Source organism: Microtus pennsylvanicus, chromosome 8 (assembly GCF_037038515.1).
Source record: "Microtus pennsylvanicus isolate mMicPen1 chromosome 8, mMicPen1.hap1, whole genome shotgun sequence".
NCBI lineage: Eukaryota > Metazoa > Chordata > Mammalia > Rodentia > Cricetidae > Microtus > Microtus pennsylvanicus.
The window spans coordinates 80,894,972-80,912,307 of record NC_134586.1 but is presented as its reverse complement, the minus strand read 5'-3'; the positions used below and the strand labels follow the sequence as shown (position 1 = coordinate 80,912,307).

Below are 17,336 nucleotides of genomic sequence, written 5' to 3'. Positions count from 1 at the left end.
TATCCCAGAACTCTATGTATACTCAACTAACTTGAATTCACAGACTCTGCTTCCCAAGTCTTGAGATTAAAGATATTCAACTCTATACCTAGCTCATGAGTGTTTTCATATATTGTCATCTATAAACGGATTAGTTTAACTTCCTCTCTGATTTGCATCCCTTTCACATCAGTGTATTCTCTTATTAGTTAGTGTTGGATAAATTGAACAAACATGCTTTATTTTAGAGAAAATAGTCTGTTTTTTTTCTGATTTACCACAATGTTGGCCATAGATAATCCCACACCAGCCAGTCCTAATTAAGGGAAACACAAACATACACTACTACCAAAAATTAACAATAATTAGCAATCACTGGTCATTAATATCCCTTAATATTAGTGGACTTAACTCGCCTGTAAAAAGACACAGGCTAACAAAATGGATATGGATGCCTTTTCCATTTGCATGCTCCTTGGTGACAGCAAATAGATGAGTCATGTTTTTCCTTTTTAGTCTTTTAATTGGTAAGTTAGGGCCTTTTACAATAAATGTTATAATTCAGAAGGATTTGATGTTGTTACAGTTTTGCTGTTCATTGCTCTGGTTAGTTGATCATTAGTTCTTTACTTCCTTCCCTGCTAGAGTTCCATGTTTGTTGGAGTACTTGAATGGGTATCATCAATTTTTCCCAATTTTCCTGCATTCATCTGTTCCTTTTATGAAGTGTAGTCTGCAATGTATATTATTATACTTCTTCTTTAAGAATATTCTGCAATGCAAAGTACATTATAATAAATTTTCTAAATTTTTATCTTGAAATCTTATTTCTTTATCTTTTTTATATTAATTTCCTGGATATACTGTCATGACTGACAAGAATCTCCTTTTGGCATTTGGGTTCTTTCATTCCATAACTCTTAGAGTTGTTGATGACAAGTCAGACATTTTTATGACGTCTTTTCTCTTTCATTTTAATTGGTGTTTTCATTTCAGTTTTTAGGATTTATTTATTTATTTATTTTACTTTATAGTCTTGACATCTTGATTATGAGGTGTTTTAGAGAGGATCTTTTCTGCCCACATCTATTTGGTTTTCTACATGATTTCTGTGCTAGATGTCTATTTGTTTCTCTATGATTAAGAAATTCTCACCTCAGCCAGGCAGTGCTGGCACACGCCTTTAATCCCAGCACTCAGGAGGCAGAGGCAGGCAGATCTTTGTGAGTTCAAGGCCAGCCTGGTCTACAAGAGCTAGTTCCAGAATGGGCTCTAAACTACAGTGCAACCCTGTCTTGAAACACCAAAAAAAAAAAAAAGAAAGGAAAACGAAAGAAAGAAAAATTCTCATGTTGATGGAGGGCCTGCTTTTCGGCTGCCCAGCTAGCTTACACCCGAAATAATTACAAAGAAATTGTACTAATTAAAACACTGCTTGGCCATTAGCTCTAGGCTCCTATTGGCTAACTCTCACATCTTGATTTAACCCATTTCTATTAAATCTGTGTTCACTAAGAGGTCACAGCTTACCCAGAAAAATTTTGCATGTTTGACCTGGCATCTTCATGTCAGCTCTCTCTCTCTGCCCTTCTTCCCAGCATTTAGTTCTGTCTAATCCACGTACCTACGTGCTGCCCTATCAGGCCAAGCAGGTTTTGATTGATTAACCAATGAAAGCAATACATAAACAGAAGGACCTGCTACATCATTCTCACCTTATAATCTAGGCAATGATTTCTCATTTGCTTCCCAACTCTTCAGACCCAAAATATCACACAGAAACTATATTAATTATAACACTGCTTGGCCAATGATTCCGGCATATTTGTAGCTAGCTTACATCTCCAATTAACCCATTTCTATTAATTTATGTATTGGCACCAGGCTGTGGCTTACTGATAAGGATCAGTGATGTAGGAAGGTCATTGGTTAATTAAATAAAGAAACTGCTTGCCCTGATAGGTTAGAACATAGGTGGGTGGAGTAAACAGAACAGAATGCTGGGAGGAAGAGGAAGTGAGCTCAGAGAGGCCATGCTCCCCTCTCCCGGGCAGACGCGAGTGATGAAGCTCCAACCCAGGATGGACGTAGGCTAGAATCTTCCCTGTAAGCACACCTTGGGGTGCTACACACCTTATTAGAAATGAGCTAGTCCAGGTGCGAGAGTTAGCTGAGAAGAGGATAGATATAATGGGCCAAGCAGTGTTTAAATGAATACAATTTGTGTGTTGTTATTTCTGGTAAAGCTAGCCGGTGGCGGGAGCTGGGTGGCGGAATGCAACCTGCAGTTCCTACAACAGATTAGGCTTCTGTCTTCTTCAGTAACTATATGGCGTCTCCCTGACATCACCTACTTTCTCTCTGTTCCAGTTTCCTTCCTGGCTTTACTCTGCTAAGCCATTCCAAAACAGCTTTATTGATTAGCCAGTAAAAGCAAGACATATACAGAGAGACTTCCCACATCATTATAGTATTAATTAATAGACTGACAAGGCAATTAGATTGTCTCAGTTCCTTGTCAATCCCATATTTTTTTTCATATATTCTTTGTTTTGGTCTTTTGAGCGGAGTTTATCACAGAAAAAAAATGGGATTGTAGTCATGTTCATTTTTTTTCTGTGTTTGTCTGTTTTAATGTCTCTATCAAGTCTGTCAACACGGACTCTACATTTTATGCTATTTCTTTCTGATGTGTTATTTGATTTGTTCTTTCCTTTCCACATTTTCTATGGGATATGTTTTTTCCTATTCCTCACTGTATCCTCCCTTAATATTTTAATTCCTTTTATATTATTCAACATGAAGAATTTTTTGTCCATTTTTGGTAATTACCTTTTTCATACTTGAATTAGTTTGTAAGTTTGTTTGCCATGTCTTGCATTAAATTATTTGCCAGTTAATTTTAATAATCTACTTGAACTTTGATATTTTCAAAAACAAAAACAGTATATTTTACTCACTGATGTCTTCTTTTAACTGTCTGCTGAGAGGTTGTCCATTTGTGAAGTTTTCATAGTGCTATGTTTTCTAAACTTTCTGTGTGGTTTTGTTGTTGGTTGTAAAGTTTTGCATATCAATTAGGGGTACATGTGACCTCTGGTTTGGACTTTTTATTTCTTCATTGATTTTATTTCTTTTCTTTTATATAAAATCCCTTTGGTGGTCTGTATGTACTTATATTTGTGTTGAGGGATGCAGAGTCAACTACTGTCACAGTTTTTAGCTTCAGGGGAAGACTGTGTTCTGAACTTGTATCTCTTGTAAGTTTAACTGAGGGGAGTACTAAGGACTTCTTTGTTGAAATGCTGGGTACTGACTAAAGTGCAAACTTCTGCTCTTCTTCATCACTTGCTCTGAGCTTTTTGAGGGCACAATTCACAAAGTTCCAACTCAGAAGGAATTTTTTGAAGTGCCATTCAGTATCTTCCACTTCAGTGGCTACCCAAACATTCCCACCTCCAGTCATAGATTCTGGGAGTTCCAGGCTTGAGCTCACATATCAAGTTTTGTTCTTGACATCCCTTGTCACTGCATGCTCTTCTTCTCCAGGCCTTCTACCCTGAAAATTCTTCAAAACTATTGCTGAGTAACTTTCTGAAGAGCTTTCATTAAAAGTGGTTTCACATTATTTTATCTAAAAAAAAACCCCTGTGCCAAAATGACAGATTAAATTCTATCTTTAAATATACATTTTTAAATTGCGGTTGCTAATTATGAATTTGTTTTTTGTGCTGGCATACTTTTGTTTATGTCATGTCTTTTTCCTCTCAAGTTTTACTTATTAATGCTAAAATCCTTTGTAATGAATTTATGTTTTCCTTTTTTATTATTTATAATAGATTCTTTTCTCATTTTCCATAGCTATCCCAGTTCCTTCTTTCTCCCCTCCTCCCACACACCCTTTCTTCCACTCAACCTCTCATCCACTCCTCAGAGAGGATAAGGCTTCCCATGAGAAGTCAACAAATTCTTACAAATTAATTTTAGGCAAAACCAAGCCCCCCGCCCCAATATCTATGCTGAACAGTGTATTCCTCCAAAAAGAAAATAGGCTCTAAGATGCCCGTTCAAGCACTAGGGATAAATCATGGTCCCACTGCCAGTGACCCCACATACTGCCCAAGCCTCATGACTGTGTCCCACATTCAGTAGGCCTAATTTGATCCTATGCAGGTTTCCCTGCTCTCGGTCCAGAGTCCATGAGCTCTCACTAGCTCAGTTCAGCTGTTTCTGTGGGTATCACGTTCATGGTCTTGATCACTTCTTTCTCTCTTGGACTGGTCTCCAGAAACTCAGCCAAGTGTTTCGTTGAGGATCTTGTAACTGCTTCGATCAGTTGCTAGATGAAGGTTCTATGATGACACTTAAGGTAGTCAACAATCTGATTACTGGGCAAGATTTCACTCAAACACAAAAGAATATAGCTTCTCCTCAACTCATAGAAGCCTCCCTCAAACTGACTACATACTTGGTTACAAGGAAAACCTCAGTAAATAAATTAAAAAAGGAATAATCCTGAGTGTGTTATCAGATCACCATGGCTTAAAGTTAGAATTCAACAACAACACTAATTGCAGAAAACCCATAAACTCATGAAAATTGAGCAATACTGAACTGGATAACTCCTGGGTAAAAGAAGAAATAAATAAAGAAAATTAAAGACTTCCTATAATTCAATGAAAATTAATGCACAATGTACCCAAACTTATGGGACACTCTGAAAGTGTACTAAGGAAAGTTTATAGAGCTAAGTGCCTAAATAAAGAACCTGGGAAATCTCACACAAGTGATTTAACAGCACATCTGGAAGCTCTAGAATGAAAAGATGCAAACTCATCCAGGAGGACTAGATGCCAGAAAATAATCAAATTGAGGGATGAGATGAATAAAATAGAAAAAAGAAGGAAATACAAAAAATCAATAAGATAGTATTGATTCTTTAAGAAAATCAAGAAGATAGACAAATGCTTGCCCATACTAACCAAAAGGCAGAGCGAATATGCAAATTAACAAAATCAGAATTGAAAATGGGGGAATAACAAGAGACACAGAGGAAATCCAGAAAATTATGAGGTCATACTACAAAAAATTGGACTCCACAAAATTGGAAAATTTAAAGGAAATGGACAATTTTCTGGATAGGTATCACATACCAAAATTAAATCAAAATGAGATAAACAAACTAAATAGACTTATAACCCATAAGGAAATAGAAGCAGTCATCACAAGTCTCAAGCATAAAAAGCCCAGGGTAAGGTGGTTTCAGCTCAGAATTCTTTTTTTTTTTTTCGAGACAGGGTTTCTCTGTGGTTTTGGAGCCTGTCCTGGAACTAGCTCTTGTAGACCAGACTGGTCTCGAACTCACAGAGATCTGCCTGCCTCTGCCTCCCAAGTGCTGGGATTAAAGGCGTGCGCCACCACCACCAGGCTCAGAATTCTATCAGAACTTCCAAGAAGTAATAATACCAGTACACCTCAAATTATTCCATACAATAGGAACAGAAGGGACGTTGCCAAACACTTTTTACCCTGGTACCTAAACCACACAAAGATGCAACTAAGAAAGAGAATTGCAGACTAATCTCCCTCCTGAACATTGATGAAATATACTCAATAAAATTCTCGCAAATCAAATCCAAGAGCACATTAAAAATCATCCTAATTTTCTGAGAAATCGCCACACTGACATCCAAAGGGGTTGTACCAGCTTGCATTCCCACCAGCAATGCAGAAGTGTTCCCTTTTCCCCACAACCTCTCCAGCATAAGTTGTCATCAGTGTTTTTGATCTTGGCCATTCTTATAGGTGTACGATGGAATCTCAGAGTTGTTTTGATTTGCGTTTCTCTGATGACTAAGGATGTTGAACATTTCCTTAAGTGTCTTTCAACCATTTTAGATTCCTCTGTTGAGAATTCTCTGTTTAGGTCTGTACTCCATTTTTTTTATTGTATTATGTGATTTTTTGGTGTCCAATTTCTTGAGTTCTTTGTATATTTTGGAGATCAGACATCTGTGTGATGTGGAGTTAATGAAGATCTTTTCCCATTCTGCAGGCTGTCATTTTGTCTTTTGACCTTGTCCTTTGCTTTCCAGAAGCTTTTTAGTTTCAGGAGTTCACATTTATTAATTGTTTTTCTCAGTGTCTGTGCTGCTGGGGTTATATTTAGGAAGTAGTTCCCTGTGCCAATGAGTTCAAGTGTACTTCCTACTTTCTCTTCTATAAGGTTCAGTGTAGCTGGCTTTATGTTGATGTCCTTGATGCATTTGGACTTGAGTTTTGTGCATGGTGATAGATATGGATCTATTTTAATTTTTCTACATGTTGATATCCAGTTATGCCAGCACCACTTGTTAAATAATCTTATTTTTTCCATTTTATATTTTTTGCTTCTTTATCAAATATCAGGTGTTCAAAGATGTGTGGATTGATATCTGAATGTTCTATTTGGTTCCATTGGTCCCCCTGTCTGTTCTTATGCCAGTACCAGGCTGTTTTCAGTACTGTAGCTCTGTAGTAGAGTTTGAAGTCAGGGATTGTGATGCCTCCAGAAGTTCTTTTATTGCTCAATATTGTTTTGGCTATCCTGGGTTTTTTGCTTTTCCAAATGAAGTTGAATACTGTTCTTTCGAGGTCTTTGAAGAATTTTGTTGGAATTTTGATGGGAAAGACCCAATAATATCACTTTTGGGTATATATCCAAAAGATTCTCATACGTATCACAAAGATATGTTCTCAACTATGTTCATAGCAGCTTTGTTTTTCATAGCCAGAACCTGGAAATAACCTAAATGCCCCTCAATCGAAGAATGGATAAGAAAAATGAGGTACATTTACACAATGGAGTATTACACAGCAGAAAAAAAATAATGACAGCTTAAATTTTGCAGGAAAATGGATGGAACTAGAAAAGATTATTTTGAGTGAGGTAAAACAGACACAAAAAGACAATTATCACATGTACTCACTCATAGGTGGTTTTAAACATAAAGCAAAGAAAGCCAGACTACAAACCACAATTCCAGAGAACTTAGACAAGGCAGACACTAAGAGAGACTTACATAGATATAATCTACATGGGAACTAGAAAGTATAAAAAGACAAGATCTTCTGAGTAAATTGGGATCGTGGGGATCTTGGGGGAGAATTGAAGGGGTGAGGGGAGAGGCAGGGAGTAGAGCAGAGAAAAATGTAGAGCTCAATAAATATGAAATATATATATATATAAAATCATCCACCCTGATAAAGTTGGCTTCATCTCAGAGATACACCATATAAATAAACTGAAAGAAAAATTATGTGATCATCCCATTAGATGCTGAAAAAGCATTCAACAAAACCCAACACCTCTTCTTGATAAAGGTCTTCGTGAATTTACTTTTCTATTGCAATTTTATAAATATTTTACTTAGGGCAATTTAATTTTTAATTGTAGTTATTTTAATTGAATGTTTTTAATACAAACCTTCAAAATTCTTCAACTTATTTCATTACAACAATGATAAAATGAATCCTTTGACACAGTTCACAAATAATGGACCCTTTAATTTTGCTCAATTAATGATAGTAATGTGGTATGACCTATAGAACACATGTTTATATTGTATATTGTATATTTTTGACAATTATTATTATTGGGTTGAGCTATCTTTTCATCTATAATTAGTGGCTTTTCACTGAATATAATTTCTTAGAGGAACTAACACTGCAGTTCTTTGTGATAAATTTTAAACCTATAAATATTAAAGAAAATAAATACACTATTGGTTCTATCATATTTGAAAGCAGTGGTAATCTGGGGACTGAGATAAGATATTGTATTAATTATCTTTCCTTTTCCCCTCTTTTATTGAAAAATCATTTTTTTCTCGTAGAATGTACCCTGATTACAGTTTCTTCTCCCTCGATTCTTCCCAGTTCTTTCCCACCTCATTTCCTGTATCCAACATATTTCTGTCTCTTATTAGAACATAATCAGGATTCTATATAAATATAACTATATATTATATGTATAGCATAATGTGTACAATATAATAAGATAAAACAATGACTAACATGTTGTAATTGAACAAAACAAGCAAACAAAAGTAAAAGAGCCAAAGTGAAGGCACAAGAAAAAGATACCCTCTTTTTTGTACACTCAGGAATCTCATAAAGACATTAAATAATTAGCCATAATATTTATACAGAGGACCTGTATGATAAAAAGAAAAAAGAAAAAAATAGTTCTTATATATGATAAAAATTAAAAATAAGATAAAAGATTTTAAAAATAGGAAGAGCTATGAGAGGACATTTTTAGACAAGGGACATTCAATTGATGTCATTGGTTTCATATACTGTTTGCCATGCAGCGATGGGCAGTTTGCTTCCCTTGGAGAAAAAACAGTTTTCATTCACAAGTGGTTATCAATTGGGAATAGTTTGTTGCTGTAGCCAGCACAGCCTAGAGAGCCAAGACTGGCGGGGGTGCCGGGATTGAGACACGGAGGCTTCTTTTCTGGTGGAAAAACAGCAACCTTTATTTTGCCCAGCAACCTTTTATACCTCTACTCCTTCTGTGGAGACCCACCGGCCAGAAAGAACACAAATATCCTTGTCAATTACAGACCACAGGGAAGTTTAGCTGTCAGTCAGGGGGAGTGAGGGCAGCTAGATCAAAACAACTTCCCCCATTTTATTTTATAATACCTTGCCTGTCATGGGGAATAGCCTTCTAATATTCCCTGTCTTAGGTAGCATTCTGCCCCCAAATTATTGCCCATTCGTGGCCACCCAGACACATAGCCCTAAACCAAGTATCCCCAGGACTTACAGTGTCAAGGAGCCAGACCAGCGCTGCAACCATATAGCATGCACTAAGTGGGTGGTAAAATTAACAAAAGCAGTATTCCAAACCCCTCTCATATGACCATTGAGTTCCATAACAGACCTATAGTCTTGTCCACTGCCTGGGATGTTTGTGGTATCCCATGAGATTCCTTTGGCCAACAACTCAATTATATGTAAACTAATTTTTGTATAAAAGCTTCATTTGGTGACATGATCTGCCCAGTTAAGACTCTATTCATTTAGATCCTTTCATATACAATATACTGTTTCATTAATTCAGAAATTATATCAAAAGACAGTCCAAATGATCTTACAAGTGATCAAAAGTGTTTTTAATTTTTTTATCCATTTTACATACCAAACACAATTCTCTCCCCCTTCCATCCTCCTGTTCTCTCCCACCTCCCCCTCCTCCTCATTCACTCCATAGAAATGGTAAGAGAATGAAGAGTCAACATAGACTGGCACATCAAGATGAAACAGGACCAAGGTCCTCCCTGCTACATCAAGACTGATCAAGGCATCCAACCATAGGGAATGAGCTCCAAAAAAACACCTCATGCATCAGGGATAGATCCTGGTCCCAATACCAGGACCCCCACAAACAGACCATGTCACACAACTGTCACCCACATACAAAGAGCCTAGTTCAGACTCATGCAGGCTCCCCAATTGCTGGTCCAGAGTTCTTGAGGTATCAGCTCAGGTCAGCTGTCTCTGTGCATTTCCCCATCAAAATCTTGACCCCTCCTTCCTCTCTTCAACTAAACTTCTGGAGCTCAGCCCAGTGATTGGCTAGGAATCTCTGCATCTGTTTTCCTCAGTTACTGGATGTAGGTTCAACGATGACAATTAGGTAATCACCAATCTGATTACTGAAGAAGATTAAAAAGTAGAACAGGTATCTTCTAGAATTGTGTATGTAGTACTACTCACCATAGAAGTAAAGTGTGATTATCAGAAATGTATATATATATATATATATATATATATATATATATATATATATATATAGTTTCCTTTCATTTTTTAATTCCCTCAATTCTGGAAATACAAAGAAAGAATTTTGAGCTGCAAAACTTCAGTTTTTAGTAGGCAAAATAAAATTGGGCTTTCTGGAAAATGGGAAGGATGTTGGTACAGATGTGGACTACAGTTGTTAGCATTTAAAAGAAGAAAAGTGAAAAAGAAGAAAAGTGTTTAAAAGAGAGAAAATAATGCCTCTTTAAAGAAATGGAAGTCAACCACAGAGTGCAATCAACAAAGAGTTCTACATTTCACTTTTAAATCTTGGTTCCAGTTTTCTTGGAAGTGCATCAAGAAAACGGTGTTTCTATGGTAGAGACTCTTTCCATTTGCTAACATTCACATAGGTTGCCATTCATAGTCATGTGCCACTGTGTAGAACTGGCCTGTTTTTTATCAAGACCAGTGTGCTTTCCCTGCACTGCCTCATCAGTGCATTACCACTGGGTGATGCTTTCCACACTTCATTCCTTTAAGGTGGGATATTCCAACTTCTTACTATGATTATTGAAAAGCCATAATCAAGACTTGTAGTATATACCACATGGCTGAGAGGAAGAGTTATGTATTGGAGTATTTAGCTACAGTCTCATACTTGCTAATGTTCAATAATTCAACGCATATTCATTTACCATTATCTTTGAGGAAAAATTAGATAGGTGTTAAGATACGTACTTGTTTTTTGCAATGAAATCTTTTTATAAATTTTGTTTTATTTAATTAACATATTCATTATTTCATATGGACCAGTTTCCCCTCACTTCTCTCTTCCCATTCACCCCCTTTTCTCCCATCTACCCACCTCCGCATCTATTCCTCATCCATCTCCATTTAGAAGTGGACAAACCTTCTATGGACTTAAATAAAGCATGGCACATGAAGTGGAAAATGGACTGAAATTGTAACACAATACATACTATATGTCCTTAAATTCTTTTTATTAAGATTAAGTATAATTTAACATATGTATCACATTTTATAAAAAAAGATATAAAAAATTACATTTTAGCATAGTTTTTAATTTTCAATGAGATAATCATAACTTCTAATTTAAAACTATAATTTGCTCTTATGTTAAGAATAGTTCAAGTTTTTGAGGATTTTCCTACTTTCAGGGTAATTTTCCCAATTCCTTACTTTCTACCTAGGAAATCTGAAAATTGCAAAGTTCATACGATTTCTAAATCTACCTGGGAAATTTCTCTGACAGATGCTCTCCATTCAGAAGGCTCCTATTTAATGCATCCATTTAACAAATATTCATTTAGTACCTCTAATTTGCCAAACACTGCTTTGGGAATTAAAACAATGAATAAATTAGACAAAGCCCATGAGTTCTTGGATGTTATAGTACAAGTGGGTAGGTTATGAAATACCAGCAAGTCATGAATTATTAAAAGACAGTATTCAGAGGTGACATGGAAGGTTGATTTGGCAGACACTGGAGACCATATAAAACAGGAGCTTGAAGGAACCAAGACTTCATGCCTTAATATGGGCTTAAAAGATGTAAAAAGGAGAGGGAAACTTGGATAGGTCAGGGCGCCTGGAGGACATCAATGTTGCAATGTATGTGGCTTATGAGAATTTCTAAGTATAGATGACCTGGTATCTTGAAGAGGCAAGAAGAATGGATAAGCAATCTCATTTTATAAAATGGATAATTTCAACCTAGACATTGAGGAAAGCAATGATTAATAGAGAAATATTACAATTAGGAGTTGCAGTACTTTTGAGACAATGTAACTACCAGACATCTTAGCTACCTTTGGTGATGTAAGCTATGAGAGACAATTGACTGTAAAAGACTTCTTTGAGGTTTTAACTAAGCAACCTTTATTGTGAACAAAGGCATCAAGTTTTGTGGGTCATAGAGTAAATTATTCTTTATTTTGATTATATTTGTGTGATGTCAGTAATTTCTGAGAAATATAATTGGAATAAGTGATGTAGACAATAGAAAAATAGAAGTTATGAAAATATTACTACAAGGAAATTTTAGTCTTCATCTGAAGCACTTGCAATGCTTGACCTTTTATATCTCTTCCTCCATAGTCTACCTTCTTTTTTATTTTTATTGTATGTATGTATATGCATGTACATATGTATATATAGATATATATATGTAAATTTGCACACATGCATGCATGCATTTTTAAATGTGGTTTTATTGGCTACAGCAGACAAAGAAAAACAGGGGAACTATTTTCCAAAGTAAAGTCTTCATGGAATAAATGAAGCTTGAGGAATTAATCAGGGGAATTTTTGCATCTTCACAGGGGTATGCATAAGCAGAAGCCATATTCACACACCTTGAAGCCTCATTTTGAGCTGTTAACCACAATACCAGTCTCCTAAATTTCTAGAAATCTCAGGTTCCTTTCTGAACTACTTTCGCAGGTTCTTTTTTCAATTCTAGAGGAATTATTCTGTAAACTCCAGCCTCAAACTTTTAATATGTTATAGAGTGCTGAATCCTATTTTACAATACATGCCACAATCCCATGCCCCATTCCTAGGCTCAAATACATGTCTACTCTTTCATATGCTTTCAAAGTCCTAAACCGAGTGTATGTACAGCATCCTGTAAACTTGATAATTGCATATCAGTCTAATTAAAGGTAACTATATAATATTGCTTGCTCAAATGTTATAAATTCTTATAGAACTTTCTTTTCCTTTTATATCCTTTACTCCAAAATCTGTATGCTTTGAAATGCATGCCTCTGCTGAATTATTTTCTATCACCATGTCCTACAATTCTGACCTTGAACTTCACCTTCCCCCTCCTAGATGACAAACCTTTCTGAATTGTTCTTTCTTTTCTCCTTGCTCACTCTGTGGTCTACTCAAGACCAGGACAGGAAAAGCCTTCATAAAAATACATCAACTTTCTGATATCAGGCCTCAGTCATCCACTGCACGCATTTCTTAAGCTTAGTAAATGCTCAATGATGAAAAATACTTGTACAAGAGTCAGTTACTTTCTTCTTCAGTTTTCTCATCTTTTCCGTGGGATCTTATCTGTTTCCCATTTCTAGTTATGGATGTCTTCTGATTTTACTTCTATCAAGTTAAATAGTCCACTTTTAGGGTGCCTCAACTATGTGTTCTTCATTGTGGTGGCTCTCACATCTCCACAGGCCTATTATCCCTGCTTTCAGTCATCTTCTCCATCATCGGATGGAGGAGTCTTGTGTAAGACCTGTGTAAATAACAACTCCAATGGGGTTCATAGCTATTTTTCTTCCATTTAGATTTGTCTATGCTTCCACCATTTTGGAACAACTTGAATTTGTCAATTGCTTATCCCCCATCCTGGATTGTGTTTGCTTCATTGTCATATCTGCCAACATGGGATAAAGCCCACTATGTAATAGTTGCTTGCAAAGCACCTGCAGAGCCACAGAAGACAATCTATAGATATTATGCTTTACATGTGATGAACAATCTCATTTTCACTCTTGCACCCTTTAATTTTGTTCATTATATTTATTTTTCCCTCACATCTGCATGCAATTATAGCTTGATAATACTTCAAATGTTCTTCTCTTCCATTTCAACACTGGTACAGTATTTTCTGTGAGTATTCTGAAGTGTTTCAGTCTAATCAACCAATCAACCACCCAACTGCTATAGGCAGCTGCCCCTATTTATTAGTAGAATCCTTGTGGGTAATTAAGAGAACACTTCCAAAATCCATTTAAAATTGCACATATCTAGAGGATTCCTGTGGGTACTAAAGTCCTCTGCAGAGTATGTTCTGGGGCTCTTCCCTCCATCCTCTCCTGCCTTTTTGTTCCCTTCAGTACTCTCTATTTAGTGGCTTCAGGAGTCCAAAAGCCTCACCAAAGCATCCACTCTTGGTTAGTGTTCTGTCACTCTCTAGAAATAATTCTCAATAAAATTTGAACAAAGGAGGTTGCATTTTCACTTTTAACCTGGAATCAAGCATTATTTGACTTCTGTTTCCTTCTGTTCCCGCTTAGAGAACCTCCAAGAATAATAATGTATATAAATGACTCGGTTAAAAGGAATGACTTTCATTTTCTGAAGCTCAAGAAAATATTACAAAGCCATTACTTAAAAAGAAACTTTTCACGTATGTAAATATAATTGAGCAGAGTAATAAAGCTAATGTGCCTATCGTATGTGGTGAGAAGATTAACAGAGGTGAGTGAAATTTCTCAAAATTGTAAATTAACACTGTGTTATTAATCTTCATAAATTTCACACCAAGGGCTCCCATTAGGTAGAGAGAAGCAGTTACAAATGATTAAAACAAGCAATAGGGCACATAAATTATAAACTTTCCCAGGAAGCAGCAACTCATATCTTTTTAACCAAAAATAGGACAAATAAAAACACAACTCTTATCTTCTTCAAACCTCACTGCTCAGTTTAGAATTTGTTCCCTTCAATTATTTCTGTAAATGAATGCCTATCACTTTTCTGTAAATAATATCTTTTAAAATACTTATTAAATATATTAAAGTAGATTCCCAAACAAAGGTGAGTCTGACCTTGAAGATATATTGAAACAATACCTTTCAAAATTGTGGACTTGGAAAGTTGTGGGGATATTAAAGCCTTCCTTTTCACTGTGAGTCTATTGTATTTTTACATAACTTCCTTATAAGCTGTGTTGTTTTTCATTGTTTTTTACAGCTAAAATAGATAAACTTTAAATACCAATGCACTAGAGTGTTTTTCACAGTAAAGATACCTTCAAAAAATTCAATATTTATATTTAAATTTAGGACATAGAATTACTGAAAATTATTGTGTTAGAACAATTGTAAAATAATTATATTGTTTATATTCTCTAATATTTAATGAGTCCTAATTCCTTGGATTATTTACATAACAGAGTCATAAAAATAATTTTCTGGGTATTCTTTTTTAAAAATCTGCCTCACTGGCTCCTTTTATTCATTCTTAAGAAGTTTAGTTGAGGTGCCTTCCTGGGACTCTGTGGCAGAGAAGTATGGTTTATTCATGTGCCAGGCTGCTCTTTTCCAGAGATGCAAATAAAACTGCGTGCGAAGGAACAGCTGCTCTCAGAGCATGTGTCCTGTCTGCTGAGGGAGCACAGCTGGAGAGATGTGCAGAGCATTATCTTCTGTGAATCAAACAGACCAGGAAGACGTTTAGCAATACATATGTAATTCTACAGCCACTGAAAAGCCCAGTCTATCCCCCACCCCTGCCTTCTTTCCCCAACACCATTTCAAGCTAGGGCCTCTGAAAGAGGGAAGCCTGTGAAACTACATAGTGCTTTTGTGGATTGCACATGAATTTTTGTAAAATTTAAAACTGTTTCTTCCACTGTTGCTTCCCCTTCACCATCCCTCTTTTTCCTTTTATCTTTCAAGGCTTCCTTAGCATCCACCAAGTTTTTTAGTTGACCAAGGTTACTGGGACAGTGCAGTTAGCAGGTGAGGTCACAAATAATGGAATGAGAGTCTAGTGGCTAAAGTCCATCTTTTAAAGTCATTCTGACATCTACAAAGAGATGTTTTGAATGAAGGGAAAATTAAAATTATTTAAATGAAAAACGACAATAGAAACTGTGAGGGCGAGGAAGGAAAGATTGAAGAGAGAAAAGAAAGGTGAAGAGAGAAAACATTTTTTTTTCTGTCGCAGACATGCACATTCAAACAGGAATGGTGTATCATTCTATTGGTGAATATACATTTACATAGAACATCACCAGCTTGGAAAAGCCTGTCAAATAAGACTGCAGAGCTTGCTCAGAGGATAAGAGCACTTGATGATCTTACAGAGGACATGGGTTCAATTCTCAGCCCCACATATAATACACTGTAACTCCAAGTCCAGGGAACCTGACACCCTCTTCAGCATTCTGTGAGGACCAGGCACATGTATGGTATACAAACTGTAAGCAGGCGTTCACACATTCACATAAAATAAAAATAAACAAATCTGTATTTATTTTTTAAAATAATCTTTTCACATTGTACACAGCAATCTCAGTTCCCATTCCTTCCCCTTCCCCTGCCTGCTTGCCCCATCTTCCACACAATGGAGCGCTACTTAGCAGTAAAAAACAATGACATCTTGAAATTTGCAGCTAAGTGGATGGAATTAGAATAAAACATCCTGAGTGAGGTAGCCCAGACCTAAAAAGATAAATACAGTATGTATTCACTCATAAGTGGATATTAGATGTCAAGCAACGGACAAGACCCCAGAGAAACTAGGTAACAAGAAAAAACCCAAGAGGGACACTCATGGCTCTCCCTGAGAAGGGGAAATAGACACTTCTGAGAGAATATAGAGGAGTGGGGGGTGGAGTTAGGGAGTAAGGGGAGTGCTAAAAGAGAAGGGGAGGGGGGAGGAGGACAATAAATTTTTTAAAAGGTTTTTAAAAAGTTTCCGGCAAGTGTTTTTTGTTACCTACTCCTAAGAACATAATTCAGAATCTGACACTGAAAACTTGTACGTCAACACATTTTCTCTTCCTACTTGAAATCCCTGGTTGTCTAGACAGCCTGCTTCTCCATTGTCTCATACTGGACCCACTTCAGTGCCGCAGTACTGACTTTTTTTGTAAATCCAATATTAGTTTTCACTTTAGTCTTAGTTGATGTTTCTGGCAACTTAACACATGAGCACTCTGTTGACATCACTCCTCTCCTCAAACTCCTCCTGTGTCTCCTCACTTCCACATTCATAGACTCTTATGTAATTATTATTATTACGTGTAAACACACACACGTGTACACATGTATACAGAACCTACTGAGCATATATAGCGTTGATCTTATGGCCATGTGCCCAGGGTTGATCACTTAGGATTGGAAATTCTATGCAGGAACTTATGCCTGATGGGAACTCCTTCTCCCATACATCAATCAATGCTTTTCTGGTAGAGGTTGGAACCTGTGCAATTTTCCCTGACTATGTTGGCATATCAACTACTGTTATCAACAAGCTGGTCTTAGTTAGGCAGCCTATATTGTTATATGAATGTTTTGTCATATCTGTGCATATTATCTAAATATGGGAATCCTGGGATTTGACTCTAAAAGTATTTCTGTCCTTTAATCCATGATTTTCTGTGAGCCTTAAGTGTTGAGATTGTATCACAGGAGTATCAGTGATATACTGATACTTGGTATCTTGGTCACTCCATTGTCCATTGCTCTCTTTATTTGGACCAATTGTGGATTGTTATAATAGTCTCCTGTTACTAAAAGAAGACTTTTGTTGAGGGATGAGAGCAAAATTTATCTTTGAATATAAAGACAAGCATTAAAGATATAGTTAGAAATTACACTGGCATAGGAAAACAGCAATAGTAATTTCACCTTTCAGGTCTATGACCTCTCCAGCCATGGGTAGTTGGCTAGATTTTCAGTACCAGAGAAGAATTCCCCCCTATTGAGTGGACCAATTAGACATCTGTTGTTTACCCCAGGAGTAATTATTGTGGCTCTCTCGCCAGTCCAGGCATTGATAGGATTTGCAGGCTT

General features: G+C 36.4%; 1 protein-coding gene across 5 annotated transcripts in view; it reads left to right on the top strand.

Annotated features, from left to right (window-relative positions):
- Nucleotides 1-17,336, top strand: part of Grid2 (glutamate ionotropic receptor delta type subunit 2) — a 1,369,063-nt gene that overhangs the window by 581,234 nt on the left and 770,493 nt on the right. The window lies entirely within an intron of this gene.